We start from the raw sequence: 19,117 nt of genomic DNA, 5'->3' as shown, positions 1-19,117 counted from the left end.
GGACATAGTTATACTTGATCACGGGAATTTGTTATACTCGATCAGGGGACTTTGTTATACTCAGTCAGGAGGCTTTGTTATACACAACCAGGGGACTTTGTTATACACGATCAGGTGGTTTTGTTATACTCGACCAGGGGTCTTTGTTATACTCGATCAAAGGACTTTGTTATACTTGATCAGGGGACTTTGTATTATTCGATCAGGGGACTTTGTTATTCTCGATCATGGGCCTTGGTTATACTCGACCAGGGGACTTTGTTATACTCGACCAGGGGACTTTGTTATACTCGATGAGGGGCCTTTGTTATACTCAGTCATGGGCCATTGTTATATTCTACCAGGGGACTTTGCAATATTCGATCAGGGGGCTTTGTTATACACGTTTAGGAGATTTTCTTATACTCGATCCGGGGATTTTGTTATACTCGATCAGGGGACTTTGTTATACACGTTTAGGGGACTTTGTTATACTCGATCAGGGGACTTTGTTTACTCGATCAGGGTTGTACCATCGGGGTTGTACTCGATTAGGGGCCTTTGTGATAGTCGATTAGGGGCCTTTGTAATACTCGATAAGGGGCCTTTGTTATACTCGATCATGGGACATGTTTTACTCGATTAGGGGCGTTTGTTATACTCGATCAGGGGCCTTTGTTGAACTCGATGAGTGGGCTTTTTTATACTCGATCATTGGGCTTTGTTATACTCGATCAGGGGCCTTTGTTGTACTCGATCAGGTGGCCTTTGTTATTCTCGATCAGGGTCCTTTGTTATACTCGATCAGGGGCCTTTCTTATACTCGATCAAGGGCTTTGTTATACTCGAGCAGGGGCCTTTGTTATATTCGATTAGGGGAATTTGTTCTACTCGATCAGGGTCTTAGTTATACTTGATCAGGGGCCTTTGTTATACTCGTCAGGGGCCTTTGTTGTACTCGATGAGGGGCCTTTGTTGTACTCGAGCAGGGGCCTTTGTTGTACTCGATCAGGGTCCTTTGTTGTACTCGATTAGGGCCTTTGTTATACCGCGATCAGAGGCCTTGAAACACTCTCGATTAGGGGGTCGCTGTTATCCACTCAAGTCAGGGGATTTTGTTATACTCGATCAGAGGTCTTTGTTATACTCGATCAGGGGCCTTTGTTATACTCGACCAGGGGCCTTTGTTATACTCGATAATGGCCTTTGTTATACTCGATAATGGCCTTTGTTATACTCGATCCCGGGGCTTTGTTATACTCGATCAGGGGAATTTGTTATACTCGATTAGTGGACTTTGTTATACTCGATTTGGGATCTTTCTTATACTCGATCAGGAGACTTAGTTATACTCGATTAGGGGCCTTTGTTGTACTCGATTAGGGGCCTTTGTTATACTCGATCAGGGGCCTTTGTTATACTCCATCAGGGTCCTTTGTTATACTCGATCAGGGGCCTTTGTTATACTCGATCAGGGTGCTTTGCTATACTCGATGAGGGGGCTTTGTTATGCTCGATCAGTGGATATGTTATACTCGATTAGGGAACTTTGTTATACTCTATTAGGGGGCTATGCTATACTCGATGATGGGGTTTTGTTATGCTCGATCAGGGGATATGTTATACTCGACCAGGAAACTTTGTTATACTCGATCAGAGGAATTTGTTATACTCGATAAGGGGTCTTTGTTATACTTGATCAGGGGCCTCGATCAGGGGCCTTTGTTATACTCGATCAGGGGGCTTTGCTATACTCGATTAGGGGGGCTTCGTTATACTCGATGAGGGGACTTTGTTGTACTCGACCAGGGGCCTTTGTTGTACTCGATCAGGGGCCTTTGTTATGCTCGATGAGGGGATATGTTATAATCGATCAGGGAACTTTGTTATACTCGATGAGGGGGCTTTGTTATACTTGATCAGGGGCCTCGATCAGGGGCCTTTGTTATACTCGATGAGGGGGTATGTTCTACTCGACCAGGGGACTTTGTTATACTCGACCAGGGGACTTTGTAATACTCGATGAGGGGCTTTTGTTATACTCGATCAGGGGACTATGTTATACTGGATCAGGGTCCTTTGTTATACTCGATCAGGGGCCTTTGTTATACACGATGAAGGGCCTTTGTTATACTCGATCAGGGGCCTTTGTTATACTCGATGAGGGGGCTTTGCTATACTCGATCAGGGGGCTTTGTTATACTCGATCAGGGGCCTTTGTTGTACTCAATCAGGGGCCTTTGTTGTACTCGATCAGGGGCCTTTGTTATACTCGATAAGAGGTCTTTGTTATACTCGATCAGGGGACTTTGTTATACTCGATCACGGGGCTTTGTTATACTCGATCAGGGGAATTTGTTATACTCGATTAGTTGACTTTGTTATACTCGATCAGTGGACCTTGTTATACTCGATCAGGGGACTTTATTATATTCGATGAGGGGGCTTAGAATTACTCGAAAAGGGGGGTTTCTAATACTCGATGAGGGGGCTTGGAAATACTCAATCTGGGGGCTTTATTATACTCGATCAGGGGGCTTTGTTATACTCGATCAGAGGACTTTGATATACTCGATAAGTGGACTTTGTCATACTCGATCAGGGGACTTTGTTATACTCGATCAGGGGCCTTTGTTTTACTCGCTCAGGAGACTTTGTTATACTCGATCTAGGAACTTTGTTATACTTGATCAGGGGACTTTTTTATATTCGATCAGGGGAATTTGTTATACTCGATCAGGGGACTTTGTTATACTCAATGAGTAGGCTTTGTTATACTTGATCAGGGGACTTTGTAATATTCGATCGGCGGGGTTTGTTATACTCGACCAGGGGCCTTTGTTATTCTCGAAAAGGGACTTTGTTATACTCGATGAGTGGTCTTTGTTATATTCGATCAGGGGATATGTTATACTCGATCAGGGTATGTGTTATACTCAACCGGGGGCGTTTGTTTTACTTGATCATGGGCCATTGTTATACTCGATCAGGTGACTTTGTTATACTCGACCATGGGACTTTGTTATACTCGATCAGGGGACTTTGTTATACTCGATGAAGGGCCTTTATTATACTCAATTAAGGGCCTTTGTTATACTCGATCAGGGGACTTTGTTATACTCGACCAGGGGCCTTTGTTATACTCGATCACGGGCCTTTATTATACTCAATCAAGGTCCTTTTTTATACTCGTTCAGGGGACTTTGTTATACTCTCCCAGGGGACTTTGTTATACACGAAATGAGGACTTTGTCATACTCGATCAGGGGACTTTGTTATACTCGACCAGGGGACTTTGTTATACTCGATCTGAGGACTTTGTTATACTCGACCAGGGGACTTTGTTATACTCGATCTGAGGACATTGTTATATTCGATCAGGGGACTTTGTTATACACGACCAGGGAACATTGTTATACACGATAAGGGGATATGTTATACTCCATCAGGGGGATGTGTTATACTCGATTAGGGGACTTTGTTATACTCGATCACGATGCTTTGTTATACTCAACCGAAGGCCTTTGTTATATTCGATCAGGGTCCTTTGTTATACTCGATCAAGGGACTTTGTTATACTCGATCAGGAGACTTTGTTAAACTCGTTGAGGGGGCTTTGTTTTTCTCGATCAAGGGACTTTGTTATACTCCATGAGGGTCTTTGTTATACTCCATCTGGGGCCTTTGTTATACTCGACCAGGGGACTTTGTTATACTCGATCAGGGCCATTATTATACTCGACCAGGGGGGTTTGATATACTTGATCAGGGGACTTTCTTATACTCGATGAGGGGGCTCTTTTATACTCGACGAGGGTGATTTGTTATGTTCGACCAGTGGACTTTGTTGTACTCGATGAGGGGGCTTTTTTATACTCGATCAGGGGAATTTGTTATACTCGATGAGTGGGCTTTTTTATACTCGATCATTGGGCTTTGTTATAGTCGATCAGGGGGCTTTGTTATACTCGATCAGAGCCATTTGTTGTACTCGATTAGTGGCCTTTGTTATACTCGATCAGGGTCCTTTGTTATACTCGATCAGGGGCATTTGTTATACTCGATCAAGGGGCTTTGTTATACTCGAGCAGGGGCTTTTGTTATATTCGATTAGGGGAATTTGTTCTACTCGATCAAAGGTCTTTGTTATACTTGATCAGGGGCCTTTGTTATACTCGATCAGGGGCCTTTGTTGTACTCGAGCAGGGGCCTTTGTTATACGAGATTAGGGGCCTTTGTTGTACTCGATTAGGGGCCTTTGTTATACTCGATCAAAGGCCTTTGAAATACTCTATTAGGGGTCTTTGTTATACTCGATAATGGCCTTTGTTATACTCGATCCCGGGGCTTTGTTATACTCGATCAGGGGAATTTGTTATACTCGATTAGTGGACTTTGTTATACTCGATTTGGGATCTTTCTTATACTCGATTAGGGTCCTTTGTTATACTCGATCAGGGGCCTTTGTTATACTCCATCAGGGTCCTTTGTTATATTCGATCAGGGGCCTTTGTTATACTCGATCAGGGTGCTTTGCTATACTCGATGAGGGGGCTTTGTTATGCTCGATCAGTGGATATGTTATACTCGATCAGGGAACTTTGTTATACTCGATCAGGGGAATTTGTTATACTCGATTAGGGGTCTTTGTTATACTTGATCAGGGGCCTCGATCAGGGGCCTTTGTTATACTCGATCAGGGGGTTTTGCTATACTCGATCAGGGGGCTTCGTTATACACGATAAGGGGCCTTTGTTGTACTCGATCTTGGGCCTTTGTTGTACTCGATTAGGGGCCTTTGTTATACTCGATAAGAGGTCTTTGTTACACTTGATCAAGGGACTTTGTTATACTCGATCACGGGGCTTTGTTATACTCGATTAGGGGAATTTGTTATACTCAATTAGTGAACTTTGTTATACTCGATGAGGGGACTTTGTTATACTCGATCAGGGGACTTTGTTATACTCGATGATTGGGCTTTGTTATACTCGATCAGGGGATTTGTTATACTCGACCAGGGTCCTTTGTTATACTCGATGATTGGGCTTTGTTATACTCGATCTGGGGGCTTTGTTATATTCGATTAGGGGACTTTGTTATACTTGATCAGGGGAATGTGTTATACTCGATAAGGGAACTTTGTTATACTCGATGAGGGGACTTTGTTATGCTCGACCAGGGGACTTTGTTATACTCGATCAGGGGCCTTTGTTATACTCGATCACGGGCCTTTGTCATAATCGATCAGGGGACTTTGTTATACTTGATCAGGGAAATTTGTTATACTCGATAAGGGAACTTTGTTATACTCGATGAGGGGACTTTGTTATGCTCGACCAGGGGACTTTGTTATACTCGATCAGGGGACTTTGTTATACTCGATGATTGGGCTTTGTTATACTCGATCAATGGACTTTGTTATACTCGACCAGGGTCCTTTTTTATGCTCGACCAGTGGCCTTTGTTATACTCGATCTGGGGGCTTTGTTATATTCGATTAGGGGACTTTGTTATACTCGACCAGGGGCCTTTGTTATGGTCAACAAGGGAACTTTGTTATACTCAATCAGGGGACTTTGTTATACTTGATGAGGGGGCTTTGTTTTCCTCAATCAGGGGACTTTGTTATACTCGATTAGGGGACTTTGTTATACTCGATGATTGGGCTTTGTTATACTCGATCAAGGGCCTTTTCATAATCGATTAGGGGACTTTGTTAGAATCGATGAGGGCCCTTTGTTATGCTCGATGAGGGGCCTTTGTTATACTCAATCATGGGCCATTGTTATAATCAATCAGGGGACTTTGTTATACTCGATCAGGGGAATTTGTTATACTCGATCAAGAGCCTTTGCTATACTTGATCAGGGGACTTTGTTAAACCTGATCAGGGGGCTTTGTTTTGCTTGATCAGGGGCCTTTGTTATACTATATCAGGGGCTTTTGTTATACTCGAACCAGGGGAATTTGTTATACTCGATCATGAGACTTTGTTATTCTCGATCAGGGCCTTTATTATACTCGACCAGGGTAGTTTGATATACTCGATCAGGGGACTTTGTTTTACTTGATCAGGGGAATTTGTTAAACTCGACCAGGGGACTTTGTTATACTCGATCAGGGGACATTACTATACTCGACCAGGGAACTTTGTTATACACGATCAGGGGATATGTTATACTCGATCAGGGGATGTGTTATACTCGATCAGGGAAATTTGTTATACACGATCAGGGGATTTTGTTCTACTCAACCAAGGGACTTTGTTATACTCGACCAGGGGTCTTTGCTATACTCGCTCAGGGGACTTTCTTTTCATCGATTAGGGGACTTTGTTATTCTCTATCAGGGACTTTGTTATGCTCCATTAGGGGCCTGTGTTCTACTCGACCAGGGGACTTTGTTATACTCGATCAGGGGACTTTGTTATACTTGATCAGGGGACTTTGTATTATTCGATCAGGGGGGCTTTGTTATGCTGGACCAGGGGCCTTTGTTATGCTCGATAAGGGGACTTTGTTATATTCGATCAGAGGACTCTGTTGTTCTCGATCAGGGGCCATCGTTATACTCGACCAGGGGACTTTGTTATACTGGACCAGGGGACTTTGTTATACTCGACCAGGGGACTTTGTTATACTCGATCAGGGGCTTTGTTATACTCAAGCAGGGGACTTTGTTATACCCGATTAGGTGGTTTTCTTATACTCGACCAGGGGTCTTTGTTATGCTCGATCAGGGGACTTTGTTATACTCGATCAGGGGCCGTTGTTATACTCAATAAGGGGACTTTGTTATGCTCGACCAGTGGCCTTTGTTATACTCGATCAAGGGGCTTTGTTATATTCGATTAGGTGACTTTGTTATACTCGATGAGGGGCATTTGTTATACTCGATCAAGGGCCTTTGCTATACTCGATCAGTGGACTTTGTTAGACTCGATTTGGGGCCTGTGTTATAATCGATCTAGGGACTTTGTTATACTTGATCAGGGGAATTTGTTATACTCGACCAGGGGACTTTGTTAAACTTGATCAGGGGAATTTGTTATACTCGACCAGGACTTTGTTATACTCGATCAGGGGACATTACTATACTCGACCAGGGAAGTTTGTTATACGCAATCAGGGGATATGTTATACTCTATCAGGGGATGTGTTATACTCGATCAGGGGACTTGTTATACTCAGTCAGGAGGGTTTGTTATACACAACCAGGGAACTTTGTTATACTTGGATCAGGGCCCTGATCAGGGCCTTTGTTATACCTCGATCAAGGGCCTTTGTAGTACTCGATGAGGGGCTTTTGTATACTCGATCTAGGAACTTTGTTATACTCGATCAGGGGACTTTGTTATACTCGATCAGGGAATTTGTTATATACTCGATCAGGGACTTTGTTATACTCAATGAGTGGGCTTTGTTATACTCGACCAAGGGACTTTGTTATACTCGACAAGGGACTTTGTTATACTTGATCAGGGGCCTCGATCAGGGGCCTTTGTTATACTCGATCAGGGCCTTTGTAGTACTTCGATGAGGGCTTTTGTTATACTCGATTAGAACTATGTTATACTCGATCAAGACGCTGTTATACTCGATCAGGTTCCTTTGCATTACTCGATCGGGGCCTTTGTTATACTCGATCAAGTGACTTTTGTTATACTCGACCAGGGGACTTTATTATACTCGACCAGGGGCCTTTGTTATACTCGACCAAGGGACCTTTATTATGCTCGATCGGAGTGACTTTGTTATTCACCGACCAGGGGACTTTGTTATACTCGACCAATAGCGCTACGGTATGCTCGACCTGGGGACTTTGTTATACTCGACCAGGGGACTTTGTTATATGATCCAGGGGGACTTTGTTGTCTCGATTAGGGGAATTTATTAGACTTCGACCAGGTGACTTGTTATACTCGACCAGGGACTTTGTTATATTTGATCAGGGCCTCGATCAGGGCCTTTGTTACCTTCGATCAGGGACCTTTGTAATACTCGATCAGGGCCTTTGTTATACTCGATCAGGGGACTTGTTATACTTGATCAGGGCCTCGATCGAGAGACTCGATCAGGGGCCTTTGTTATATACTCGATCAGGGCCTTTGTAATACACGATGAGGGCTTTTGTTATACTCGATCAGGGCGCTGTTATACTCGATCAAGAGACGCTGTTATGCTATATAAGAGTTTTGTTATACTCGAAGCAGGGAATTTGTTATACTGGATAAGGGGACTTTGTTATACTCGATGAGGGCCTTTTGTTATACTCGATTGGGGACATTACTATTCTCGACCGAGACTTTGTTATACTCGATCAGGGCCATTATTATACTCGACCAGGGTGATTTGTTTTTTCGACCAGTGGCCTTTGTTATACTCGATCAGGGGGCTTTGTTATATTCGATTAGGGGACTTTCATATATTCGACCAGGGGTCTTTGTAATTGTCAACCATGGGACTTTGTTATCCTCGATGAGGGGACTTTGTTATACTCGATCAGGGGGCTTTGTTTTCCTCGACCAGGGGACTTTGTTATACTCGATCAGGGACTTTTTTATACTTGATCAGGGGATTTTGTAATATTCGATCGGCAGGGTTTGTTATACTCGACCAGGGGCCTTTGTTATTCTCGATAAGTGACTTTGTTATACTCGATGAGTGGCCTTTGTTATATTCGATCAGGGGATATGTTATACTCGATCAGGGTATGTGTTATACTCAACCGGGGGCGTTTGTTATACTTGATCATGGGCCATTGTTATACTCGATCAGGTGACTTTGTTATACTCGACCATGGGACTTTGTTATACTCGATCAGGGGACTTTGTTATACTCGATGAAGGGCCTTTATTATACTCAATAAAGGGCCTTTGTTATACTCGATCAGGGGACTTTGTTATACTCGACCAGGGGCCTTTGTTATACTCGATCAGGGGCCTTTATTATACTCAATCAAGGTCCTTTTTTATACTCGATCAGGGGACTTTGTTATACTCTCCCAGGGGACTTTGTTAACTCGATATGAGGACTTTGTCATACTCGATCAGGGGACTTTGTTATACTCGACCAGGGTCTTTGTTATACTCGATCTGAGGACTTTGTTATACTCGACCAGGGGACTTTGTTATACTCGATCTGAGGACTTTGTTATATTCGATCAGGGGACTTTGTTATACACGACCAGGGAACTTTGTTATACACGATAAGGGGATATGTTATACTCCATCAGGGGGATGTGTTATACTCGATCAGGGGACATTGTTATACTCGATCACGATGCTTTGTTATACTCAACCGAAGGCCTTTGTTATATTCGATCAGGATCCTTTGTTATACTCGATCAAGGGACTTTGTTATACTCGATCAGGGGACTTTGTTAAACTCGTTGAGGGGGCTCTGTTTTTCTCGATCAAGGGACTTTGTTATACTCCATGAGGGTCTTTGTTATACTCCATCTGGGGCCTTTGTTATACTCGACAAGGGGACTTTGTTATACTCGATCAGGGGACTTTGTTATACTTGATCAGATGACTTTGTAATATTCGATCAGGGGGGCTTTGTTATACTCGACCAGGGGCCTTTGTTATGCTCGATAAGGGGACTTTGTTATTCTCGATCAGGGGCCTTTGTTATACTCGACCAGGGGACTTTGTTATACTCGACCAGGGGACTTTGTTTAACTCAATCAGGGGACTTTTTTATATTCGATAAGGGTTTTTATTATAGTCGATCAGGGGCCTTTATTATACTCGATCAAGGGGACTTTGTTATACTCGATCAGGGGACTTTGTTATACTCGATAAGAAGGACTTTGTTATACTCGATTAGGGTTTTTGTTATACTCGATTAGGGGCCTTTATTATACTCGATCAAGGGCCTTTGTTATACTCGATCTGAGGACTTTGTTATACTCGACCAGGGGACTTTGTTATACTCGATCTGAGGACTTTGTTATATTCGATCAGGGGACTTTGTTATACACGACCAGGGAACTTTGTTATACACAATAAGGGGATATGTTATACTCCATCAGGGGGATGTGTTATACTCGATGAGGGGACTTTGTTATACTCGACCACGATGCTTTGTTATACTCAACCGAAGGCCTTTGTTATATTCGATAAGGGTTCTTTGTTATACTCGATCAAGGGACTTTGTTATACTCGATCAGAGGACTTTGTTAAACTCGTTGAGGGGGCTTTGTTTTCCTCGATCAAGGGACTTTGTTATACTCCATGAGGGTCTTTGTTATACTCCATCTGGGGCCTTTGTTATACTCGACCAGGGGACTTTGTTATACTCGATGAGGGGACTTTGTAATATTCGATCAGGGGGGCTTTGTTATACTCGACCAGGGGCCTTTGTTATGCCTTTTGATAAGGGACTTTGTTATTTCGATCAGGGCCTTTGTTATACCTCGACCAGGGACTTTGTTATACTCGACCAGGGGACTTTGTTTAACTCCAATCAGGGGACTTTATATTCGATAAGTGGTTTTTGTTATACTCGATCAGGGGGCCTTATTATACTCGATCAAGGGGATTGTTATACCTGACTGAAATTTTGTTATACTCGATAAAAAGGACTTTGTTATACTCGATTAGGATTTTTGTTATACTCGATTAGGGGCCTTTATTATACTCGATCAAGGGCCTTTGTTATACTCGATCAGGGGACTTTGTTATACTCGATAAGAAGGACTTTGTTATACTCGATCAGGGGACTTTGTTATACTCGATCAGGGGACATTACTATACTCGATTACGGGCCTTTGTTATACTCGATCAGGGGACTTTGTTATACTTGATCAGATGACTTTGTAATATTCGATCAGGGGGGCTTTGTTATACTCGACCAGGGGCCTTTGTTATGCTCGATAAAGGGACTTTGTTATTCTCGATCAGGGGCCTTTGTTATACTCGACCAGGGGACTTTGTTATACTCGACCAGGGGACTTTGTTTAACTCAATCAGGGGACTTTTTTATATTCGATAAGGGTTTTTATTATAGTCGATCAGGGGCCTTTATTATACTCGATCAAGGGGACTTTGTTATACTCGATCAGGGGACTTTGTTATACTCGATAAGAAGGACTTTGTTATACTCGATTAGGGTTTTTGTTATACTCGATTAGGGGCCTTTATTATACTCGATCAAGGGCCTTTGTTATACTCGATCTGAGGACTTTGTTATACTCGACCAGGGGACTTTGTTATACTCGATCTGAGGACTTTGTTATATTCGATCAGGGGACTTTGTTATACACGACCAGAGAACTTTGTTATACACGATAAGGGGATATGTTATACTCCATCAGGGGGATGTGTTATACTCGATCAGGGGACATTGTTATACTCGATCACGATGCTTTGTTATACTCAACCGAAGGCCTTTGTTATATTCGATCAGGGTCCTTTGTTATACTCGATCAAGGGACTTTGTTATACTCGATCAGGGGACTTTGTTAAACTCGTTGAGGGGGCTTTGTTTTTCTCGATCATAATTTTGTTATACCCATGAGGGTCTTCGTTATACTCCATCTGGGGCCTTTTGTTATACTCGACCAGGGGACTTTGTTATACCTGATCAGGGGACTTTGGTTATACTTGATCACGGACTTCGTAATATCTGGATCAGGGGCTTTGTTATACTCGGACCAGGGCCTTGTTATGCTCTTTCGATAAGGGACTTTGTTATTCTCGGATCAGGGGCCTGGTTATACCTCCGACCAGGGACTTTTGTTATACCTTTCGGGACCAGGGACTTCGTTTAACTCAATCAGGGAATTTTTTATCTGGATATGTTTTGTTATACTCTCGATCAGGGGCCTTTATTATACTCGATCAAGGGACTTTGTTATACTCGATCAGGGGGACTTTGTTATACTCGATAAAAAGGACTTTGTTATACTCGATTAGGATTTTTGTTATACTCGATTAGGGGCCTTTATTATACTCGATCAAGGGCCTTTGTTATACTCGATCAGGGGACTTTGTTATACTCGATAAGAAGGACTTTGTTATACTCGATCAGGGGACTTTGTTATACTCGATCAGGGGACATTACTATACTCGATTACGGGCCTTTGTTATACTCGATTAGGGGACTTTGATATACTCGATCAGGGGGCTTTGTTATACTCAACCAGGGGCATTTGTTATGCTCAATCAGGGTACTTTGTTATACTCGATCAGGGGCCTTTGTTATGCTATATCAGAGGCTTTTGTTATACTCGAACCAGGGGAATTTGTTTAACTCGATAAGGGGACTTTGTTATACTCGACGAGGGGCCTTTGTTATACCCGATCAGGGGACATTACTATTCTCGACCCGGGAACTTTGTTATACTCGATCAGGGCCATTATTATACTCGACCAGGGGGGGTTTGATATACTTGATCAGGGGACTTTCTTATACTCGATGAGGGGGCTCTTTTATACTCGACGAGGGTGATTTGTTATGTTCGACCAGTGGACTTTGTTGGACTCGATCAGGGGGCTTTTATATACTCGATCAGGGGAATTTGTTATACTTCGTGAGTGGGCTTTTTTATACTCGATCATTGGGTTTGTTATAGTCGATCAGGGGGCTTTGTTATACTCGATCAGGGGCCTTTGTTGTACTCGATCAGGGTCCTTTGTTATACTCGATCAGGGGCCTTTGTTATACTCGATCAAGGGGCTTTGTTATACTCGAGCAGGGGCCTTTGTTATATTCGATTAGGGGAATTTGTTCTACTCGATCAAAGGTCTTTGTTATACTTGATCAGGGGCCTTTGTTATACTCGATCAGGGGCCTTTGTTGTACTCGAGCAGAGGCCTTTGTTGTACTCGATTAGGGGCCTTTGTTGTACTCGATTAGGGGCCTTTGTTATACTCGATCAGAGGCCTTTGAAATACTCGATTAGGGGTCTTTGTTATACTCGATGAGGGGCCTTTGTTATACTCGATCAGGGGGCTTTGTTATACTCGATCAGGGGACTTTGCTATACTCTACCAGGGAGCTTTGTTATACTCGATAATGGCCTTTGTTATACTCGATCCCGGGGTTTTGTTATACTCGATCAGGGGAATTTGTTATACTCGATTAGTGGACTTTGTTATACTCGATTTGGGATCTTTCTTATACTCGATTAGGGGCCTTTGTTATACTCGATCGGGGGCCTTTGTTATACTCCATCAGGGTCCTTTGTTATACTCGATCAGGGGCCTTTGTTATACTCGATCAGGGTGCTTTGCTATACTCGATGAGGGGGCTTTGTTATGCTCGATCAGTGGATATGTTATACTCGATCAGGGAACTTTGGTATACTCGATCAGGGGGCTATGCTATACTCGATGAGGGGGTTTTGTTATGCTCGATCAGGGGATATGTTATACTCGACCAGGGAACTTTGTTATACTCGATCAGGGGAATTTGTTATACTCGATTAGGGTCTTTGTTACTTGGATCAGGGCCCTGATCAGGGCCTTTGTTATACTCGATCAGGGGCTTTGCTATACTCGATCAGGGCTTCGTTATACTCTCATCAGGGCCTTTGTTGTACCTCGATCAGGGCCTTTTGTTGTACTCGATTAGGGCCTTTGTTATACTCGATAAGAGGTCTTGTTATACCCGATCAAGGGCTTTGTTATACGGATATTCTGATTAGGGGAAATTTGTTATACCAATTAGTGGAATTTGTTATACTCGATCAGATGACTTTGTTGTACTCGATCCGGGGAATTTGTTATACTCGATCAGGGGACTTTGTTATACTCGATGAGGGGAATTTGTTGTACTCGATCAGGGGCCTTTGTTGTACTCGATCAGGGGCCTTTGTTATACTCGATCAGGGGACATTGTTATACTCGATCAGGGGACTTTGTTATACTTGATGAAGGGACTTTGTTATCCTAGATCCGGGTAATTTGTTATACTCGATCAGGGACTTTGTTATACACGATCATGGGACTTTGTTATACTCGATTAGGGGAATTTGTTGTACTCGATCAAGGGCCTTTGTTGTACTCGATCAGGGGCCTTTGTAATACTCGATCAGGGGCCTTTGTAATACTCCATAGGGGGTCTTTGTTATACTCGATCAGGGGGCTATGTTATAATCGATTAGGGGCGTTTGTTATACTCGTTTAGGGGCCTTTGTTATACTCGATGAGGGGGCTTTGTTGTAATCGATCAGGGGATTTTGTTATACTCGATCAGGGGGCTTTGTTATACTCGATCAGGGGCCTTTGTTGTACTCGATCAGGGGCCTTTGTTATACTCGATCAGGGGCCTTTGTAATACTCGATAAGGGGCCTTTGTTATACTCGATTAGGGGCCTTTGTTGTACTTGATCAGAGGCCTTTGTTATACTCGAATAGGGGCCTTTGTTAAACTCGATCAGGGGTCTTTGTTATACTCGATCAGGGGGCTTTGTTATACTCGAGCAGGGGCCTTTGTTATATTCAATTAGGGGAATTTGTTATACTCCATCAGAGGTCTTTGTTATACTTGATCAGGGGCCTTTGTTATATTCGATCAGGGAATTTTTTTATACTCGATCATGGGAATTTGTTATACTCGATTCGCGGTTTTTGTTATACTTGATCAGGGGCCTCGATCAGGGGCCTTTGTTATACTCGATGAGGGGATATCTTATACTCGATGAGGGGGCTTTGTTATTCTCGACCACGGACTTTGTTATACTCGACCAGGGGCCTTTGTTATGCTCGATCAGGGGCCTTTGTTATGCTCGATCAGGGGATATGTTATACAAGATCAGGGAACTTTGTTATACTCGATGAGGGGGCTTTGTTATACTTGATCAGGGGCCTCGATCAGGGGCCTTTGTTATACTCGATGAGGGGATATGTTATACTCGACCAGGGGACTTTGTTATACTCGACCAGGGGACTTTGTAATACTCGATGAGGGGCTTTTGTTATACTCGATCAGGGGACTATGTTATACTGGATCAGGGTCCTCTGTTATACTCGATTAGGGGCCTTTGTTATACACGATGAGGGGCCTTTGTTATACTCGATCAGGGGCCTTTGTTATACTCGATGAAGAGGCTTTGCTATACTCGATCAGGGGGCTTTGTTATACTCGATCAAGGGCCTTTGTTTTACTCGATCAGGGGCCTTTGTTGTACTCGATCAAGGGCCTTTGTTATACTCGATAAGAGGTCTTTGTTATACTCGATCAGGGGACTTTGTTATACTCGATCACGGGGCTTTGTTATACTCGATCAGGGGAATTTGTTATACTCGATTAGTTGACTTTGTTATACTCGATCAGTGGACCTTGTTATACTCGATCAGGGGACTTTATTATATTCGATGAGGGGGCTTAGAAATACTCGAAAAGGGGGCTTTCTAATACTCGATGAGGGACCTTGGAAATACTCAATCTGGTGGCTTTATTATACTCGATCAGGGGGCTTTGTTATACTCGATCAGGGGACTTTGTTATACTCAATCAGGGGACTTTGTTATAATCGATCAGGGGACTTTGTTATACTCAATGAGTGGGCTTTGTTATACTCGACCAGGGGACTTTGTTATACTCGACCAGGGGACTTTGTTATACCTGATCAGGGGCCTCGATCAGGGGCCTTTGTTATACTCGATCAGAGGCCTTTGTAGTAATCGATGAGGGGCTTTTGTTATACTCGATTAGGGAACTATGTTATACTCGATCAGGGGCCTTTGTTATACTCGATCAGGGTCCTTTGCTATACTCGATTTGGGGCCTTTGTTATTCTCGATCAGGTGACTTTGTTATACTCGACCAGGAGACTTTGATATACTCGACCAGGGGCCTTTGTTATGCTCGACCACGGGCCTTTGTTATGCTCGATCAGGTGACTTTGTTATACTCGACCAGGGGACTTTGTTATACTCGACTAGGGGCCTTTGTTATGCTCGACCAGGGGAATTTGTTATATTCGACCAGGGGACTTTGTTATACTCGATCTAGGGACTTTGTTATACTCGATCAGGGCACTTTGTTATACTCAATCAGGGGAATTTGTTATACTCGATCAGGGGACTTTGTTATACTCAATGAGTGGGCTTTGTTATACTCGACCAGGGGACTTTGTTATACTCGACCAGGGGACTTTGTTATACTTGATCAGGGGCCTCGATCAGGGGCCTTTGTTATACTCGATCAGGGGCCTTTGAAGTAATCGATGAGGGGCTTTTGTTATACTCGATTAGGGAACTATGTTATACTCGATCAGGGGCCTTTGATATACTCGATCAGGGTCCTTTGCTACACTCGATCAGGGGCCTTTGTTATACTCGATCAGGTGACTTTGTTATACTCGACCAGGAGACTTTGATATACTCGACCAGGGGCCTTTGTTATACTCGATTAGGGGCCTTTGTTGTACTTGATCAGAGGCCTTTGTTATACTCGAATAGGGGCCTTTGTTAAACTCGATCAGGTGACTTTGTTATACTCGACCAGGGGACTTTGTTATACTCGACCAGGGGCCTTTGTTAAGCTCGACCAGGGGACTTTGTTATACTCGATCAGGGGACTTTGTTATACTTGATCAGGGGACTTTGTTATACTCGATCAGGGGAATTTGTTAGACTCGACCAGGTGACTTTGTTATACTCGACCAGGGGACTTTGTTATATTTGATCAGGGGCCTCGATCAGGGCCCTTTGTTTTACTCGATCAGGGACCTTTGTAATGCTGGATCAGGGGCTTTTGTTATTCTCTATCAGGGGAATATGTTATACTCGATCAGGGGACTTTGTTATACTCGATCAGGGGAATTTGTTAGACTCGACCAGGGGACTTTGTTATACTCGACTAGGGGACTTTGTTATACTTGATCAGGGGCCTCGATCAGGGGCCTCGATCAGGGGCCTTTGTTATACTCGATGAGGGGCCTTTAAATACACGATGAGAGGCTTTTGTTATACTCGAGCAGGGGACTATGTTATAATTGGTCAGGGTCCATTGTTATACTCGATCAGGGTCCTTTGTTATACTCGATCAGGGTCCTTTGTTATACTCGATCAGGGGCCTTTGTTATGCTATATAAGAGGTTTTTGTTATACTCGAAGCAGGGGAATTTGTTATACTCAATAAGGGGACTTTGTTATACTCGATGAGGGGCCTTTGTTATACTCGATTAGGGGACATTACTATTCTCGACCCGGGAACTTTGTTATACTCGATCAGGGCCATTATTATACTCGACCAGGGGGATTTGATATACTTGATCAGGGGACTTTCTTATACTCGATGAGGGGGCTCTTTTATACTCGACCAGGGTGATTTGTTTTGTTCGACCAGTGGCCTTTGTTATACTCGATCAGGGGGCTTTGTTATATTTGATTAGGGGACTTTCATATATTCGACCAGGGGACTTTGTTATTGTCAACCAGGGGACTTTGTTATACTCGATGAGGGGACTTTGTTATAGTCGATCAGGGGGCTTTGTTTTCCTCGACCAGGGGACTTTGTTATTCTCGATAAGGGACTTTGTTATACTCGATGAGTGGCCTTTGTTATACTCGATCAGGGGATATGTTATACTCGATCAGGGTATGTGTTATACTCAACCGGGGGCGTTTGTTATACTTGATCATGGGCCTTTGTTATTCTCGATCAGGTGACTTTGTTATACTCGACCATGGGACTTTGTTATACTTGATCAGGGGACTTTGTTATACTCGATGAGGGGCCTTTATTATACTCAATTAAGGGCCTTTGTTATACTCGATCAGGGGACTTTGTTATACTCGACCAGGGGCCTTTGTTATACTCGATCAAGGGCCTTTATTATACTCAATCAAGGTCCTTTGTTATACTCGATCATGGGACTTTGTTATACTCTCCCAGGGGACTTTGTTATACACGATCTGAGGACTTTGTTATACTCGATCAGGGGACTTTGTTATACTCGACCAGGGAACTTTGTTATACTCAATCTGAGGACTTTGTTATATTCGATCAGGGGACTTTGTTATACACGACAAGGGAACTTTGTTATACACGATAAGGGGATATGTTATACTCCATCAGGGGGATGTGTTATACTCGATCAGGGGACTTTGTTATACTCGATCACGATACTTTGTTATACTCAACCGAAGGCCTTTGTTATATTCGATCAGGGTTCTTTGTTATACTCAATCAAGGGACTTTGTTATACTCGATCAGGGGACTTTGTTAAACTCGTTGAGGGGGCTTTGTTTTTCTCGATCAAGGGACTTTGTTATACTCCATGAGGGTCTTTGTTATACTCGATCAGGGGCCTTTGTTATACTCGATCAAGAGGCTTTGTTATACTCGATGAGGGGGCTTTGTTATACTCGATCAGGGAACCTGATCGGGGGCCTTTGCTATACCTGACTAGGGGGCCTCTGCTATACCTGATCAGGGCCTTTGTTGTTCGATCGAAATTGTCATACTCGATAAGAGGTCTTTTGTTATACTCGATCAGGGACTTGTTATAATTCCCCATCACGGGCACTATGATACCTGACATCAGGGGAATTTGTTATACTCGATAAGGACCTGGTTATGCCCCTGCATCAGGGGCCTCCCGAAGCGGTACCGACCAAAGGACTCACAACACTCGACCAGGGGACTTTGTTATACCGACCAAAGCGGACTTTGTTATACTTGGATCACTGGATCTTGTAATATTCTAGGGCTTTATACCTGACCAGGGCCTTTGTTATGCCTGATTAGGAGAGACTTTGTTATACTCAGATATGGGACCCTCATATACCTGATCAGGGGCTTTTGTTATGGCTTCATTCAGGAGGACTTTATGGTACCTACGAGGGACCTTTCTTATACTGATGAGGGGGGCTGATATAATTCAATCACGGGACTTTGTTATACCTGGATCAGGAATTTTGCTATACTCCATCAGTACTTTGTTATACCTGGATCAGGGACTTCGGCGTACTTACCAGGTCCTTGTTATGCCTTGACCAGTGGTCTTTGTTATACCCGATCAAAGCGATGGCCAATATACTCGACCAGGAACTTTTGTTATACACAAACCAGAGGTTATTTTGACCGACCTGTAATATCTGATCAGCCATGAGTATTCCATGACCAGGGCCTTTGTTATGCTATAGCGTTATATTTTGTTATACTCGAACTAG

Source organism: Homarus americanus, unplaced genomic scaffold (assembly GCF_018991925.1).
Source record: "Homarus americanus isolate GMGI-L3 unplaced genomic scaffold, GMGI_Hamer_2.0 scaffold34360, whole genome shotgun sequence".
In the NCBI taxonomy this organism is placed as follows: Eukaryota; Metazoa; Arthropoda; class Malacostraca; order Decapoda; family Nephropidae; genus Homarus; species Homarus americanus.
Note: the sequence above shows the minus strand (reverse complement) of the source record.